Raw genomic sequence first — 13,413 nt, forward strand, 5'->3', positions numbered from 1 at the left:
GGGGGCGGGAGGGGCGGTCCGCCCCGGGTACCAAGCCCTGAGGGGGTGCTCCCGGTCCGGTCCAGTTCCCCCCCCTGCGCCGGGTGTCGCGTCTGGAAACAGCCTGCAGCAAGATCGCGATGCCAGAGATCTTTGCCTGCTTCGACTGTTTCCTCCGCCACGGTCCTGCCCCTCCTCCGATGTCAGAGGAGGGGCGGGACCGCGGCGGAGGAAACAGCCGAAGCAGGCAAAGATCTCTGGCATCGCGCGATCTTGTTGCAGGCTGTTTCCCCAGGGCAGTAGCGTACCAAGGGGGGCGAGGGGGAGGTCCATCCCGGGTGCCGCCTTAGGGGGGGGGGTGCACAGCTGGCCCGGTCCCTATCGCGCTCCTACCCTCCCAGCGAAAGCAGCATCGGCGCCATTATCGAAAAAGGTAATGGCGCCAGGCCTTGGAGCACCAAGGCAGACCGCTTCTCCCCCCTCCCAGCCGAAACCCCGCTGACCATCCTATCTCTCCTCCCCCAAGTGAACCTTTCCGACCTTCCCAGCGAAAGCAGCAAACCTCCCTCCAGTAGCGTCGGCTTTATCCTCCCTCTGCCGCATCACTGATGACGTCATCAGTAACGCGGCAGAGGGAGGAGAAAGCCGCGAAGGAGGTTTGCTGCTCTCGCTGGGAAGGTCGGAAAGGTTCACGGGGGGGGGGAGATAGGAGGGTCAGCGGGGGTTCGGCTGGGAGGGGGGAGAAGCGGACTGCCTCGGTGCTCCATTACCTTCTTCGGGCAGCAGCAGCGTTTACAATTCGCTGCTGTTGCCGGCTTCAGGCCTTGTTCTCTGCCTGGTCCTGCCTACTTCCAGTTTTCATGAAGACAGGACCCGACAGAGAGGAAGGCCTGAAGCGGGCAACAGCAGTGAATTGTGAATGCTGCTGCTGCCCGATGAAGTTCAGGACATCAGGACATCGGGGAAGGAGCAGGAAGAAATCGGCTGCTGGCTTGGGGGTGAGGGTAGGGAAAGAATCGTGGAAGTGGAGAAATCGGCACGATGGCTTTGTGCGGGCTAGGGGGAGAGAGAAAGAAAGGAAAAAATAAAGAGGGGGGGGGCCAGGGGGAGAGAGAAAGAAAGGCAGAAAGAAAGAGGGGGACCAAGGGGAGAGAAAGAAAGGCAGAAATAAAGAGGGGGTCAAGGGGGAGAGAAAGAAAGGCAGAAAGAAAGAGGAGGGCCAGGGGGAGAGAGAAAGAAAGGCAGAAAGAAAGAGGGGGACCAAGGGGAGAGAAAGAAAGGCAGAAATAAAGAGGGGGGCCAGGAGGAGAGAGAAAGAAAGGCAGAAATAAAGAGGGGAGCCAGGGGGAGAGAGAAAGAAGAAGGACCAGAAGAAGGACCAGAGACTCATGAAATCACCAGACAAAAAAAGTAGGAAAAATGATTTTATTTTCAACTTAGTGATCAAAATGTGTCCGTTTTGAAAATTTATATCTGCTGTCTATATTTTGCACTATGGCCCCCTTTTACTAAACCGCAATAGAGTTTTTTAGCGCAGGGAGCCTATGAGCATCGAGAGCAGCGTGGGGCATTCAGCGCAGCTCCCTACGCTAAAAACCGCTATCGCAGTTTAGTAAAAAGGGAGGGGGAATATTTGTCTATTTTTGTATAGTTGTTACTGAGGTGACATTGCATAAAGTCATCTGCCTTGACCTCTTTGAAAACCCGCGGAATATAAATGATAATTAACATTTTCTCTGCGTACAGCGTGCTTTGTGTTTTTAAAATTTTATTGTTGGTAGATCATTTTGACTTGGCCACAAAGGTAAGGGGGAGGGAGGGAGGGGAACTGCTGAAAGACATCTAGTAATCCTTGCAGGCTTGACTGCAGGGAATTATTTTTGTAAAATCATGTTTTGTTATGTGACTGGCATTATCTAGACTTTAATTTCTATGAATGAATAGAATGAAAATGATATAAAACTACTTGCTTGTTTTTATGTGCGTGCGCTGAAGGAAAGTGGAGAGAGAGTGGGCTGAGGATGCTGAAGGGAAATGGGGAAGAGAGTGGGGAGAAGACGCTGATTTATAAATTGACAATTGTACAGAATATTGTTTCTTTTTATACTTTAATATAAACAATTCAAGGCTTGTGTGGATGGAATCAGGTGGTTTGCGGGGATGGGGACCGAGCTTACGGGGATTAGTCCAATAAAATGGTATTTTTTTATTTCTCATTATTTGTTTTATTTTTATTTGTTAATTTATAAAGTGGTGATTGTTATGTATCAGGTTTTTCAAATTTACATCTACTGTCTTTATATTTTGCACTGTATTAGAGGACATGTGTTACTGTTTTTTGTGGTGTTGCATTGTATCCAGGGTCTGGTTTCTTGGCGGATCAGTTTAACTTTTGTCTACATATTTCTATTTTTAGTTTGTGATTATTCCATTTTGGGCGAGGGTGTATCTCTGTTCTGTGTGTTCTGAAAAAGACATAGTTTTCAGTTGGCATTGACTACAGGACCAATTAGCTGAAGGAACTGTTTCCTCTTGAACTGAGTTTGTCTAGAGACATCTGGAAAAATTATCACCCGTTGACCACAAAACATTTCTTGTTTTTTCAGGAAATATAATTTCAAAATATCTTGTTTTTCAAGCTCTGTCTTAAAGGTCACGAGAAGAGTTGCTCGTTTATCAATTATGTCTTTAGATGACTCCAAAAGCTGTGATACATTCAAACTATCAGGTAACACTATTCTATCCATTCCACCTTCATCTACCTTTTCCTTGGTGTCTCTTGAGATGTAATATAGATTATCAACCTCAAAGGTCTCCATAAGAACATAAGAACATAAGAAGTTGCCTCTGCTGAGGCAGACCAGAGGTCCATCTCGCCCAGCGGTCCGCTCCCGCGGCGGCCCATCAGGCCCATTGCCTGAGCAATAGTCCCAGACTATCCCTATAACCTACCGCTACTCTTATCTGTACCCTTCAATTCCTTTATCCTCTAGGAACCTATCCAAACCTTCTTTGAAGCCTTGTAATGTGCTCTGGCCTATCACAGCCTCCGGAAGCGCGTTCCATGTGTCCACCACCCTCTGGGTGAAAAAGAACTTTCTGGCATTTGTTTTAAACCTGTCTCCTTTTAATTTTTCCGAGTGCCCCCTTGTACTTGTGGTTCTCCGTAATCTGAAAAATCTGTCCCTGTCTACTTCTTCTATACCCTTCAGGATCTTGAAGGTTTCTATCATGTCTCCTCTAAGTCTCCGCTTTTCCAGGGAGAACAGCCCCAGCTTTTTCAGTCTGTCAGTATATGAGAGGTTTTCCATACCTCTTATCAGTTTAGTTGCTCTTCTCTGGACTCCCTCAAGTACCGCCATGTCCTTTTTGAGGTACGGCGACCAGTACTGGACACAGTACTCCAGATGCGATCACACCATTGCACGATACAGTGGCAGAATGACCTCCTTTGTCCTGGTCGTGATACCCTTCTTAATGATACCCAACATTCTGTTTGCTTTTCTTGAGGCTGTGGCGCACTGTGCCGACGCCTTTAAAGACGTGTCCACCATCACTCCCAGGTCTCTTTCAAGGTTACTTACCCCTAGCAGTGATCCTCCCATTTTGTAGCTGAACATCGGGTTCTTTTTCCCTACATGCATGACCTTGCATTTCCCTACATTAAAGTTCATTTGCCATTTTTTGGCCCATTTTTCTAGCGTCGTTAGGTCCTTTTGCAGATCTTCGCAGTCTTCCATGGTTTCAACCCTGCGGTAGAGTTTGGTGTCATCCGCAAATTTAATAACTTCGCAATTTGTTCCCGCCTCCAGGTCATTACTAAATATATTGAACAGGAGCGGTCCCAGCACCGACCCCTGCGGAACTCCGCTCGTGACCCCATGCCAGTCTGAGTAATGGCCCTTCACTCCAACCCTCTGTTTCCTGTCTGCCAGCCAGTTTTTGATCCATCGGTGGACCTCCCCTTGCACCCCGTGTCTCCACAGCTTTTTAAGCAGTCTTTCGTGCGGTACCTTGTCAAAGGCTTTTTGAAAGTCAAGGTAAATGATGTCAATGGATTCCCCTTTATCCACCTGTCTGTTTACCCCCTCAAAGAAGTACAATAAGTTTGTGAGGCATGACCTACCCTTGCAGAAGCCGTGCTGGCTCGACTTTAGCTGTCCATTGTTTTCTATGTGTTCACAGATACTGTCTTTAATCAGTGCTTCCATCATTTTTCCCGGGACCGAGGTCAAGCTCACCGGCCTGTAGTTCCCCGGGTCCCCCCTTGAACCCTTCTTGAAGATGGGTGTGACATTTGCAATTTTCCAATCCTCCGGGATCTCTCCAGTTTTTAAGGATAGGTTACATATTTGGCAAAGTGGCTCTGCTATTACGTTCCTTAGTTCCTTGAGTACCCTTGGGTGAATGCCGTCCGGACCTGGCGATTTGTCGCTCTTTAGTCTGTCTATCTGCCTGAGGACATCCTCTTGGCTTACCACTTTAGTATAATGTAATATCTCCCTCAAATACATTCTCAAGAGCTCCATTGGAGAAAGGTAATGTGTGATTGGAAAATTTAACAAACGAAGATTTTTAACTCTGATAGCATTTTCCATTTTTTCTAATTTAGCATGTGTCATCATACTATCCTTTATATTAGAAACAGCACTAGCTTGTAAATTACCTACTACCTGATCTAACTTTTCAACCTTCACAGCTGTTTCTCCAATTTTATTATCTTGTTCTTTAATTTTCACAGTTACATCAGATGAAAATTGACATAAGTTCAAAACGGTTTTTTGTAAAGATGACTCTATTCTGTTAATACTAAGCCAAACATCATTTAGAGTGATCACTTTATCCCTGGGGAGAGCTTCTGAGCTTTGCCCAGTAATCATTTGTACTGGGGTTAGTTCTTTAGTTTGCCCCAGGGATTGTCCTGAAACCTCCAGACCAGATAGTAAAGATGATTGAGGGGAAGAAGAAATTATTCCTTCCTTAAAAGGGGAAGGAGATTCTTCTAACCGTAAGGAATATGATGGTTGAGGAGGTGGTGTTGGTTCCCAAGAAGATAAGGAAACAGCTTGAATGTTAAAAGTTGCCTGTTCCTCAACATGTGGCAAGATAGGAACCACAAGATGACGATCCATTGGGCCTGTTGTTCCAGCAGATGGTGTTGCTTTAACCTTCCTCTTACCCATATTGAAGGTTCGATTGCTCTGCTCCCTGCTCCTCTTAGGCTCCGAAGGGGCTCAAAAGGGGCAAGCCCCTTAAGCCACGCCCCTTCAGCTCGCGACTCGGGGCTCACGACCGCGGGCCATGTACCGCGGCTGCTCCGTTTTTAAGGCTCCCCAGAGGACCCTCTCAGCAAGCTGGGTCGGGCTACTGCGGGACTGCCTGTCCCGATGTGAAGAAGTGCTAAACAGCACTGGCTACAGGCTCCCTCGCGGCTGCTCTGTTTTTTAAGGCTCCCCGGAGGATCCTCTCAGCAAGCTGGGTCGGGCTGCTGCGGGACTGCCTGTCCCGATGTGAAGAAGTGCTAAACAGCACTGGCTACCTGGTGTTTCTTGTTATGAAAGCAGCTCACAGAGTTTCAACACACATATTCATACAATATCTGTGCCACCTCAGCTTTATCTGAATATCCTGGTATTTTTGATTCAGGAATAATGAAACTCACAGTCTCACAGCTTCCTCACACAGAGCCTGACAGTGCTTTATATCAGAAATACTGACTAGAAACAGCTCTGGACCACAGAACTTCCTAGAATTTCAAGACAATAGATCACTCTCAAGGCTCCAGACCCTTAGTTCTCCAAAATAACATTTAGCTTTCAAAAAATAGTTTCACATTTTCCAAACTTCACACAATGGTTAAAGGCTTAGCAGATTAGTAATCAGAAAAGACTGCAGGAATGAACTCCAGCAGTAAAACACCTGAACACCAAATTAAATACAAAACATTTGTCTCAAACACCAATAATACTAGGCAATCTGAGTTGAATCAGTAGTCTTATACAGTGAATGGGATTAAAACTCTCTGCACTAGATGCACAAAGAGGATTGGTTAGACTGTGTGGGCCTGTACCGATCTGATTTTTTGGCTGATTCAGAAAGAGTTATTGATGCACTAAAATGTTTGCATGCACTCCCTCCTGCCATCGGAAGTCCCCCGCCATCCCCCAAACCCTCGTGTACCTTTTTAGATACGTTGGAGCAGGACAGAAGCTCAGTCCGTCCTGCTCATAGGGCCGCCACTCCAAAATGGCGGACCTTTCCCTCCCTGGTCCAGATTTGTAGCCATTAAGACACATTAATCTGATGCTTTATCTCAATGCTGCAAATGTCACGAAGACCAGTCTTTGGTTTCTTATTTAAAAATCCAGATATTAATTTATACGACTGAGCAGCCTGGTGTCTCAGAAAGTCCGCCTGAAAACATAAGACCGGCAGACTACTGATTTTTAAGATTTTTCCAATCGAGGAACCCCTCCTGAATGCTTCAACTGCATCCATCTATAATTTGGAGATTTAGCATGACCAAATGTATGTTGCAGTCGTGAAAAATCAAGCAGTTTACCATCTGACATTACATTGTCCAAAGTAAGTATTAGAGAATGACACGGGGACTGTTTACCGCTGTAAACCGCAGGTCACTGCAGTAAATCTACAGGAATAGAGACATTTGCAACTGGTTTACCGCAGGAATGGGGACAAGATCTTTCACTGCCCCACGGGAATGGGGACAAGACCTTTTACCACCCCGTGGGAGTGGTAAAAAGTCTTACTCCTGTGGTAAAAAAAATTGCACCCGTGTCAGGCTCGGCATCTTCTTCCTAACTCCTCTTGCGCCTATTTTACCTTCAGGAACCAGCCATGCCACAATGAAGACAGAAGGAACCTAAAACCAAAGCCTGAGACCAATGTGATTTGAAGAATAAAATTACCAGACAACAAAAAGAAAAAAAAATAAATTTATTTTATATTTTGTGATTAGAATATTTCAGATTTGAAATATGTATCCTGCTAGAGCTGGTATTAGACATAACATAACTGGGGACCGCAAAGTCCAGGCTGTGCTTCTTTAGCTTCCAGCTGGCTTAGGGCTCTCTCTCTGACCAGGGGGCAGTTGCCCTAGTTGCACTCCCCTAACATTATTCTTGCCATGTGTGACTAAAGTATTCTGTTAGCTTGATTTTTCTATGTAGCATTCTGTAGTAATTTGGTTTGATCAGTTTTCACAATAGTGAAAGGGATATTTGTGAAAGGGAGGGGAGATGGGTTTTGTTGAACCTTGTTTTTATTTGTGTTTATAAAATGACAATTGTCAGAGGAGAAGCTTCTGCCCATACACACGCGACTGCAGGGTGGCACAGGCAGGCTTCACCAGCATCAGTTTCTTTTCTAAAGTGCCGAAAAGGTAAGGGGGAGGGAGGGAGATAGATTTGGCCGGAGGGAGGGAAGGGGTCACGCATGCTTCCCTCCCATAAGGGGTGACCGCGTCCTTCCCTCCCATAAGTTTCTTTACGCCGCGAAGATAAGGAGGAGGGAGGGATATTCTCGGGCTGCTGAATGGCGGTGTGGTGGCGAGGGAAGGGTGGATGCTGCAGGGACGGGGCAGTGAAGGGTACGGCGGGTACAGGGCAGTGAAGGGGACGGTGGAGATGGGACAGTGAAGGGGACGGCGGGGACAGGGCAGTGAAGGGGACGGTGGTCCGATGACAGGGCAGTAACGGGGACAGATTTTTTTCCCTGTCATTCTTTAGTACGTATGCTTGCCTTCATCCAATGCTTCCAAATGACCTTAAACCCACTAATTTTAATCTTGTAGTTCAGCCTTAGGGACTGACAAGTGGATTTATGTACCGGAATGGGTGTTAAATTATTGACACACTTTATTGTCTTCCATGTGTCCATCAAAATTCTATTGTCCTTTATAACCTTGGAAACTTGATACTCAAAACGTGACATAATCTAAGTGGAGACAGGAACTGCCATTCCAACCACAACCAGTCAGGAAAAGTTTCCATGAGCTCAGGGAGGATCCAGTACATACCCTGACGCATTATATAGGCTTGATGATACCTATAAAAGTTTTGGAAATTTACCCCTCCCTCCACAATTGGTTTTTGTAAAGATACTAAAGCAATTCTCGCAGTTTTCCCCAGCCAAATAAACTTGAGAAGAATACTATTTAACTTTTTGTAAAAATACCCCTGAAAAAACACTGTTAACATCCCCATTTGGTAATAGACCACAGGCAAAATCATCATCCTAACCATTTGAACTCTCCCCCACCAAGACAGATGTAAGGGGTTCCATTGCTCACACATTTCTGTGACCTTCAGCAATAAGGATTTTTCATTTACTTTAATTGTTTCTTCTAATGTACTTTTTATCCAAATACCTAAATATTTTATACCCTCTTCTTTCTAAAGAAAAGGGAACGTATCAAATAATTCTTTTGGACAATGTACATTTAATGGAAGTACCTCTGATTTACTCCAATTTATTTTGTACCCTGAGAAAGAGAGAAAGGAAATGCTGGGTTACAAGGGTGGAGTAAGCAACAAGGAGGGAAGATACTAGAAGTGGTGGATCCATGTGAGAGAGTTGTCAAGGAGATGAGTGAGCAGAATAATGAGTATACAAGGGTAGAAATGTGGTAATGGGAAGCAGATAAAAGAATAGGGGGATGAGAAATGTGAAAGCTAGGGAATGAGAGAAGCAGATCCTGTTTCTGTCTTTGTCTGTTTAGATTATAAGCTCTTTTGAGCAGGGACTTTTGTACAGCACTGCGTATGTCTGGAAGGGCTATAGAAATAATAGTAATTGTAATAGTAGAGATAGAAAGTTGTTTAGATAAAAAGTGAAAAGGTATAAAGCAATGTTCCCTCTAAGCTGCATGGCTGAATACCTTTTGGTAACAGACCGCGCAGCCAGCACACGAGGACCTCTGGCCATACTCTGCTGCTGCTGCTGCCTGTGGCTTTGTGAAGAAAGAAGTGAAGCTGGAAAAAAGGAGAAGGAGACCTACATGGATGTTTTAGAGCTACCAGAACACAGATACACACTCTTGGGAGGGGGCATGAACTTGGGTCACAGAATGGAGAGAAGGGACATATTAGAACATAGAAGCGAGAGAGGGGGCACAAGCTTGGGACAAAGGCTGGAAAGGAGGGAGGGAAAGGCTGGAAAGGAGGGAGGGAGCACTAACTAGGGACACAGAAGGGAGGGAGGGGGTTATGAACTTGAGACATAGGATGGAAGGATGGGGGAAAAATATGCTGAGGTGGGGGAGGGAATAGAAAGGGAGAATTGTTAAGCATGGGTGTGAGTGAGAGGGAAAGAGATGGTATACATGGGGAAAGGAAGAAAGAGGAGAATTATTGGACATGGTGATGGAAGAGGCGTGAGGTAGAGAGATAAGAGGGGAAAATGTTGGATGTGGTTGTGGAGAGGAAACAGTGGGACAGATGGAAATGTATGCAAGAGGGAGGAATTTTGGACATGGTGGTGGAGGGAAGGAGGAAGAGATGTGGCATGCAGCTGGAGAGGGGTGATAGAAGCAGAAATATTGGACATGGGGCTTGTGGGCAGGTGTGAAAGATGCTGCACACAGTCTGGGGGATAAGAGAGGGAGACATATTGGATGTAGCAGTAGAGGGGGTGGGAGAGAGGCACCTTGGCTCCCTCTCTCTCTTTCTCCACTCCTTTTGTAGCAAGGGAGGGAATGAAAGAGAGAGATGGTGGACAGTGAGAGAGGAAGACGTTGCACATGGGGGTGGAGGAGAGAAAAAGAGATGCTGTGCAATGGTGGGGAGGGGGAAAAAGAGTGCACTTTGTGTAGTTTAATTTTGTGGTTACCATTGTGTATTATTAATAAGATTATATTGTGTGTATATGAAAAATGAATGGAAGAAATGGCATTTACAATTAATACTATTATTATGGGGGTGAGGTCTGGGGAGGAGCTTGGGCAGGGTCTAGGGCAGAGCTTTTGGGGCCCCCCCAAACAAAAAAGCATTCCGCTGCCTATGGTTGAGACGATGGTGTAGGGATGAAGAATTTAAATTTGTTAGGAACTTGGCAACATTTTGAGATAGGGGGAACCCATTCTGAAAGGATGGACTCTACCTTATCCAGGATGGTGAAATCAACAGTTGCCTAGGAGTGGATAGTTCAGTGTGGCAGTGTCCTTGAAAGATACTATTGAAACAGGACATTTAAGGAATCTCAATAGAGAGGTTTCAATAATGGTGAAAGAAAGCTAGGGGTGTTTAAGAGGAAAGCAGAGTAAAGGATGCATATTATCCCTGCCAACTTCTGAGTCTATAAATGCAAGAAAAAACTAAGATGGGATAGCTAGAGTATATAGCACTGAATGAAGGGGTAGATATAATAGGCATCTCAGAGACCTAATGAAAGGAAGACATAAGAAGAACATAAGAAACGCCTTCACCGGATCAGACCAAGGTCCATCTAGTCCGGCGATCCGCACACGTGGAGGCCCATTTAGGTGCTCCTTTTTGGAGACCCGGATTTCCCGTATCCCTCAATATGATCTGCAAGAAGGTGTGCATCCAACTTGCGTTTGAAACCCAGCACATGACATGAATCCATATGGATAGAAATTCCATGTGCAAAGGGAAGAATATACAGGTAGGGCAGACAGAATAAGCAGACAGATGAAGAAATGTTTACAGAGATTAGGAAAGCTAGCAAATTGAGTAACATTATAATATGGATGATTTCAATTATCCCTACATTGATTGGATAAAGTTACATCAAAGAGTGCTAGGGAGGTAAAATTCCTAGGCAAAATAAATGACTGCTTCTGGGAACAACTGGCTCTTAGTGGATTGCAGGAAATAGTACGAAAGGAAACTGAGCATAACATGATCAAATTTAAGCTACTATCTGGAGTATCACTAAAGAAATGTACTATAGCAGCATTTAATTTTCATACAGATGATTATAATAAAATGAGGAAAATAGTTAAAAAGATTAGGACTTTAAATCAGGCATGGATGCTATTTAAAAATACCATTGTAGAAGCTCAGACTACATGTACTTCATATATTAAATCAAAACAGAAAAGAATTATTGGCGCTACTTTTCAAGAAAATTCCTGCAAACGACTTAATACCATTAACTCCTTCCCACTTCCCAATACCACATCCTTATACCTTCCCGATTCCTCAAAGCAACCTCATCTACTCTTTATCTCCTCTAGAAATTACCAGATATCTTCTTCTTGTAAATATGTTTTTTGTAATTCTTTTGTAATCCGCCTTGAACCGCAAGGCAATGGCGGAATAGAAATCTCTAATGTAATGTAATATTAACAAGGGTGGAAAGAAGAGAAAACAAGTCGGCATGGTTAAAAGGTGAAGTGAAAGAGGCTATTAGAGCCAAAAGAAGATCCTTTAAAAATGGAAAAAGGATCAAAATGAAAAAATTAAGAAACAATCGAAGTACTGGCAAGTTAGATGCAAAGCATTGATAAAGAAGACTAAAAAAGAATTTGAAAAGAAACTTGTCAAAGAGGCAAAAACATATAGTAACAACTTTTTCAGGTACATCAGAAGCAGAAAGCCTGTGAGGGAATCCATGGGACTATTGGATGATCAAGGAACAAAAGGGGCACTCAGGGAGGATAAGGCCATAGTGGAGAGACTGAATGAATTCTTTGTGCAACGGGAATAAAAAAAAATTTAAAGCACTTGGGGCCAGATGCACAAAGCTTCAGACACCATGGTAAAAAAATACTATGGTACAAGTGATTTTTTTTTTCTTTACTAATGATGCTCAGAATAGCATGCATATTATATGCATGCTAATCATGCAGAGAATTGCCGGTAAAGGGGGAGAGGAACTATGCCTGGCACTTGCTCAGAAGAGCAAACATTAGGAACAGCTCCTCACTCCTATCAGGCTAGCTGCTCTCCCTGTTCTGTTGAGCTACAGGACTCCCTGAAGCCATTTCAGGGAGTCCTGTGGCTCAGCAGGACAGGGGGAGCAGCATTTTTAGGGCTACCAGATTTTCCAGATGGAAAATCTAGACCCATGGCCCCGCCCCCAGGCCTGCCCAGTTCCGGCCAGCCCCAACCAATTCTACTCCCGCCTCCTTGACCTGCACGAGTGACTTCAGATGGCATTCGCACATATGCTGGTGTGACATCACCGCATTGCATCTTTGCGTATGTGAATGCCGTCCTGACGTTGCTCATTGCCAGAAGCTTTTCAAAACCTGGACAAAGTGCTGAGTTTTAAAAAGCCTTCCGGATCCTTGGACATGTCCTCAATAAGAGAACATGTCCGAGGAAATCTAGACATCTGGTAATCCTACTTTTTTTTAATGTGCACACTTTGTCTTGGCGATCTAATCTATCGAGCCGATAAGTCTTCTTCTCCCCGACGTCAATTCTGCAGTCGGAGAGGAAGTTCGGGCCAGCCAATCGCTGCCTGGCTGGGCGGAACTTCCTCTCCGATTGCAGAATTGACGTCAGGGAGAGCATGCGTCGGCGTCGGCTTTGGGGCCTGTTATCCATTGGTGGGTCCTGTTCCCCGATGGCAGCGGCAGTGGCAGTGGCTTGGGGAACGGAAGAAAGAAAGAAGAAAGAAAGAAAGGGGGCAGGCAGGGAAACAGAAGGAAAGAAGAGAAACAGAAAAAAAGAAAGAAAGGTCAGGGAGAGAGGAAGAAAAAGTTGGGGGAGGGAATGAGGTGTGGAGGAGAGAAAGCATACAGGCTGATAGAAGGGAAGAAAGATTGGATGCACATTCAGAAGAAGAAAGTGCAACCAGAAATCACCAGACAAGGTAGGAAAAATGATTTTATTTTAAATTTAGCAAAGTGGAGGCAGTATTACCACAGTTTTCAAAGGAATTTGCCCAAATAACTTAATAGTTAACTGGGTAAATTCACAGAGATGAAAACTTCCCTTCACTTACTATGCACAGTTCTGAATTTATATCTGCTGTCTATATTTTACAATATGGTCACCTTTTACTAAACCGCAATAGTGGTTTTTAGCGCAGGGAGCCTATGAGCGTCAAGAGCAGCGCTGGGCAATCAGCGCAGCTCCCTGCGCTAAAAACTGCTATTGTGGTTTAATAAAAAGAATGGAGGGTATATTTGTCTATTTTTGTATGCTATAAAAACCAAATACAGAGAGAGACTGAGAGCTGTTGACGAAGAGCTACGTGTGTGTCTTTCTTCGATTCCAGCCAGAATATCAGCTTTGTGTTCAGCCAAACAGGCCCAGGTTTCGCACTGAATAAAGTATTTTATAATTTTTCACTATTCTGTTTACTTAATATTTCATAATAAAGTAATTATAAAATACTTTCTTTGTGTTTATTTGATTCCTATTCAAGAGAATTACTTTATATATAGTCAATATAGGCACAGAGTTAAATTTTTTAACATTTTCTAATGGTGGTGTGCCT

Source organism: Geotrypetes seraphini, chromosome 5, assembly GCF_902459505.1.
Source record: "Geotrypetes seraphini chromosome 5, aGeoSer1.1, whole genome shotgun sequence".
Taxonomy (NCBI): domain Eukaryota; kingdom Metazoa; phylum Chordata; class Amphibia; order Gymnophiona; family Dermophiidae; genus Geotrypetes; species Geotrypetes seraphini.